Genomic DNA, 6,000 nt, shown 5'->3' with positions numbered 1-6,000 from the left:
GAACACAAGACCAGTCATTGTAGCATTGTGGCAGCGGCCCATTCTCTCCATGCCCTGGGAGCGATGCGAATTCCAGTGGCCAGGGGGATGCGGGCGTTCTTTCAGAGCGGAGCCACCTATTTGCTAGTCATAAAACAATATTTAGGTTGAGACGGTGCACCGTGAGCGTCACCTTCGTCAATAGGGCCCATTCATGCGGGGTGAAGGGTATAGCGTGGGTCTGTGAAGGGGTAGCGTGGGTGCCTGTGTTCTGGGGAGGGGCTTTCAGTTGTTCGAAGGAGTGGCAGAAAAGGGAACTGCCAGCGTCCTTTGCCTGGGTTAGAATCGGGGTGAATTAACTGCATAATCGGATTGAAAGTGAGCCACGGAATTTATGTCAGTTCACATTTCATCAAATGGTGAGTGTGAATTGAAGTCGACAGTACAGAGGGTTAATCCAGAACTAAAGCCAAAATAATTAGGGGCCCACACTTAATCCCCCCCTTATTCTTGTGGCAGTGAATAACATTAAAATACGGCACTGCTTTTCAGCAGTCCAACAATCCACAATATCCAGACTTCTTCCACAAACCAATCACAGTCAAGCAGTCTTCCAGAAGAAAGTTTTTTTAACCAAATTCATTTTCCCTTCACAAAGACAATTGCATGTTTACAGAAAATGTACACAATAAGCCAGCCATATATCTATATAAACAGCAAATACTAAACAAATTAAACATTTGAATCTCTCAGCATTTCCTGGATTTTCCTTTTATAGCTAGTTAGGCCAATGTTGGTGATTTGTGCAATCTTGATTCAACAAGTGCAAATTTGATTTAACAATGAATTCACTCAAAAAATTCGAGATAAGAACTTATTAATAAAACAGTAGGTAACAAAAGAACAGAGTTTCAGAACATCTTGGTAGACTTACTTCATGATTTAAATCCCTCACTGCTCTGCAACAGTCTGAATGAACACATGATTGTTTACAGATGTAGACCAAGAGTCTCAGGGACAAGAGAATACCAACCATCTGCAAAAAAAAAAATTAAATAAATGAGTTAATTTCAGAACATACAAAATGTTTCCACAACTAAAACACCAACTGCATGCAGACTCTTGGGATGCATGCACTGTATACATGTTGATTTATAGATACATGTTGATTTATAGATACAATTGTATTTGACGCGCCAAATTTCTCAGAGAAAACTGTAAAAATAAAGTGCAAAAAACAAATATATGACTAAATGCATTAAAAAACGAATGATTATGTTCCATTTCAGGCTATAGTACTATTATTTTTACAACATACTTTATTGACTTAAGTTTGAAATGCTGCAATTTTGTCCATCTTTTTCAAGATACCTTGTTAATTTGACATTGTATCTCACCACTTCACTGCATTGTCTAATTATGTGAGATTTCATTTTAAACATTACATTTAAGACTTCTCATCACAACCCTCAGTAAATCTTATAACAAAATTGTAATACATAATTAATAGATATATTGATAGATATATATCTAAATGTTTTGTTTAGTAATTGCTTGCAATATTTATGAATGCTGCTATCCGTGTGAATGTTTCCAGAGAGACATTGCCTGACTTGGGCTGCTATGCTTTCCCAGAGATGCGGACTGGCAACAAAAAGCAGCCCACTATCAAGTGGCCCCAATTTGATATGCCAAATTAGAACAGACACAAAATGTGTATCACTCAATGAATCATTAATTCATTTGTATCGTTTTTGTAAGGATAACATGTAAAACAATGAACGTAATTATCTACGGTCCCCCCCCCCCCATGTTTGTGTATTCATTAAATGAAGACTAAATAGTTCAATGTTAACATAGGCAAATACATATGTGGTGCCAACACACTTGCCATTCATTTTATTTCTAGAGATGCAACAATAAGTCATTTGAATTAAGTAGTCCAACCCATGGCCTGAATATAGAGTCGATGCATATGTATATATGTATATGTTGACTGTATATAAGGTCATTGGTCTAACCTAATCAAATGCATTGATGTACTGTGCTCTAATTTACTTCACAGTCGCACAGTAACAGTCACTAGTGCACCTGTATTTGGACCTGTGCAGGTTCCTGCTCCTTCCTCCTCCATATCTAGCTGAGCAATAGTGATATTATAGGCTGCACATAGCTGTCAAGATATTGTGTCATTTATATCGTGAATGATGACGCCACACACCATCCAGCAGATGATTATGAACAATACAGTATTCATGAGGGTAGGAGTTAAGTTTTGGCCTACAACTACTGACCATATATACAACTGTATGCAAGTCCTCTTGGACATGTGCCTTGCAAACAAATACAATATTTCTCACAATTTATGTGTAGGTATCTACTTCTCTTAAGTGTAATTCCCTTCAAAGGATGGAGGATAGGAGTGGCAGTTTAAAATCCATAAAATCCATCCACTGCCTTCCACAGCAGGGAAGATGCAGACAAACAACACAGATAAGCACTGGGTGCCCAACTCTATGACTCCTTCAAGTGTGCTGATCAATACTTCTTGACATAGTAATCAAATTCACTTGGAGCACACAGGAAAACAAATCCTGTATGTCAAAAAATCTCCCTTAGATTTTGCCCATGGGCTTCTCCATAATAGTAATCCTGACCATACACTGAAAATCACCTACACAGGCTCATAAACCGTTCTACCATGCACACATATTGAGAAGCCAGACTTAAAAGTTCGATTAAAACATGAGAACAAGAAAGTGGCGTTTACCCACAATCCGTAGAACCAGGAACTCATCAATGTAACTCACCACTGCGATATACAGGCATTAATGGCTCCTTAGCATATGTTGTAAAGTTACATTTAACATGGAATCATTTAACTTAAAATTCACCTGACAATAAACTTTAAATAAATGATTTCGTCTTTCAACACACATTTCTGCTTATGAAGTCTGCAGTTGAACCAGTGATAACCTTGTTGCCTTGACCATGAATATAAATATGGATTTATGGTTTATATCTGAAGATTGAGTCAATGCTTACTGCACATAACACATTTTAATTCTCTGCACACAGCATAGAGGTCAAGCACTGGGAGCACAGGGCTGACAGCTACAAGGCTGACAGCAACGATTAAGAAAGCCGACCCTTTATCTCCTGTCTGATTAAAAATTACACAACCTTTTAAGAGAACTGAGGTCTTACAACTGCATTAAAAAATATTACAGGATAATCTATGAAATATAAAGAAAAAAGAAAGGAACTTACAGTGGCAAGTATTAAAGAAACTGACAGTTTTCCAACAAAAGAGGAGCAATAAGGGATAAATCGCCAGTTCTGCTCCACTGTTTGGACATAGCTAGGCCAGCCTCCTGAAAGATGTGAAATATGCTATTAAGGAAGGGATCGTCCTCAACTAATGCATAAGGATGGACTGGAGAACCAAATGCATGTGTCTGTGTGTCTGTGTCTGTGAATAATGTGATGACCCTGCTCATTACCTCCACATCCTCGTCCATTTTTACGCCCCTGTGCCCTGTCATGTAATTTCTGTCCATGGAGGTATTACATAGACCTGGAGAGAGTGACAGATTACCACTCCCATTCACTGGGTGTCCAATGCTATGCCAGCTACTTCATCCCAACAAGTTCGAAAATGATCGCAGAGAAGAGCCAATCACCCAAGCTGCAAATGCGAATGACCGCGATCAATGATCACAGCAACCAAAACCCTACACTGATCGGCCACACTTGGCAAACAAACTTCTTTGCACCAAAAAAGCTGTTGTTGACTGGCTTAAAAACTAAGCCTGTAACTCTGTAACGCCTGACCCCCTGAGTTATGTCTAGTATCTGCTGCCTTCTTCTCTGCTCCACCTTGGATCCTGTGTTTCCTGGGTCCTGGCTGACTAATGGGTGGCCTAACACATGCCTCTCTAGCCTGCACTCATGCCAATCACTTCCCCAGCCACTACTCTGTCAAGGACTCAACTCATTGCTAGACCATCTCTTCTGAGGGCCAAAGCCTGGCACAGGTGCTCATGAAAAGGTTCTCTCTGCATTACTGCATTTTTGCCTGCTCTTGGATTTACGACCTTGTCTGCCCCTTTGTGCGGTTGCCTTAGATTTCTTTGTACCTGTTTTTTGACCTCTGCCTGCCTGACCTTGCCTGTTCTGTTTTTTTTTTAGATCTGAATACTGGCCTGTTCTCTTTTGGATTTTTGGCTACTCCCTTGTATCCTAAACATGATTAAAATACATAATAAAAACATAGGACATATAAAAACAATAAAATGAAAGTATAAGAGAAGAATAAGAGAAAAATAAACTGATAGATGAAACCATAAATATAAATAATAGAATGGAAGGGAATTAAACCATCGAAACAAGGAAACAAATTAGAGTTTAAAGTGAACTTCCCCAAAAACCATTGGGTAACCTCAGACTGACGACAGTAAAATGAAGCTTAACTTCTGATGCAACTAAAAGAACGCATCACCTTGGTAAAACCCAGGAAAAGCCAGTGTAGGTAAAAATGATATACCGGTACATACATTTCATATCCACGCCCAAGTTACATGCTGATGAGAATGTTTTCCGTTTTAATGGGCATTATATTTACATTTTTTAAATGCTGTGATATTGTCCACACTGTGTAACTGAAACCCTCATTTTAATGTTAAAGGAAAACCTTGGGATTTTTCAACCTGGGCACTATTTATAGATCTGTTTCGGTCAAAATTTTTACCAGGGACGAAAACGATCGAAATCGGTCCAGTATTCAGTTAGAGCGGTAATTCTAGCAACCGTAAAATGGCTCTACAAAGGAATCCTATGGAACAAGAATGCAAAGTTAATTGTTTGTTTTAGCCACTAACAGGCTTGTAAATGTTTTCATACGTGTCTGACAACATGGAAAGGATCTCTACCGAGATAGTTATGCGTCTGTTTATCCCAGTAATTGTAAAGAAACTGTAGAAAATGACACTTGTGGGTGTTTCTCCAAGTCAAGGAGGCTTCCTTCAAAGGCTAGGCAAGACTCCTTCCCTGCATTCGGAGAACAAACAATGGAGCAGTCTAGTGACTGTGCAGGTGTGCGTCATTGAAAAGGTACGGCCTTCAAATTCCACTACGCTTTTTTTTATTTTTATAAAGGCTCTGGTACGTGTGCATAGGATCATGGTTGCTTTAAGAACGCAGATGATACTCCAACTGCATCCTTGAAAATTCTCTGAACAGAGGACTCGATCCTAGATAGAATTCGAAGGATCCTAGAGACTAACTCCAGCTGCACTCCTTCATTCATTATCATAGCGCAGCTTACAAAGGTTGCTATAGTCACATTGTGATCAGCCACATTAAGCATAGTACAAATAGTATAAGTACAAAGACAATGAAATACAATTAGCACCTAACCCAGAAGTGCAAGAGGTGGTATTATTTACAGATGAAATGTAGTTAGTATTTTTACTGTATGTGCTGGCAATATGTACATAGAATGCAGTGCAGTGATATGAGTACTGCATTTATGTGCAGTTTACACATACACAGGTAGAGCCATATAACCAGAGATTAAAAAGTTGGACTGTTCTGGTAAAATGGGGGAGAGTGCAAATGGAACAGGATGTGCGAGTATAAGTAACTGTATACCCACGCATGGGTACAGTGAGGGTCTGTGCCAAAAAGTGCTGTATTGCAGTACAGTATTATTATTATTATTATTATTAGCGCAGAAGTTGATATTTTAGCAGAGTGATAGCCTCCGGAAAGAAGCTCTTCTTGAGCCTGCTGGTGTGGAAGCAATGACACCTGTAGCATTTGCTGGATGAGAGAAGGGTAAGCAGTTAGTGTTAGGGGTGAGAGGTGTCTCTGACGATGGTCTTTTGATAGACTGGGCGCAGGTGATCTGTTGTGTGGTTTTCACCACCTGGTAAGGCTTTTTGGTATGTGATAGAGCAGTTCCAAACTGACATCGTTGGGGATGATACTCTCAATGGTCACAGTGGTAAATGCACATTC

This window comes from Clupea harengus, chromosome 3 (genome assembly GCF_900700415.2).
Source record: "Clupea harengus chromosome 3, Ch_v2.0.2, whole genome shotgun sequence".
NCBI lineage: Eukaryota > Metazoa > Chordata > Actinopteri > Clupeiformes > Clupeidae > Clupea > Clupea harengus.
Note: the sequence above shows the minus strand (reverse complement) of the source record.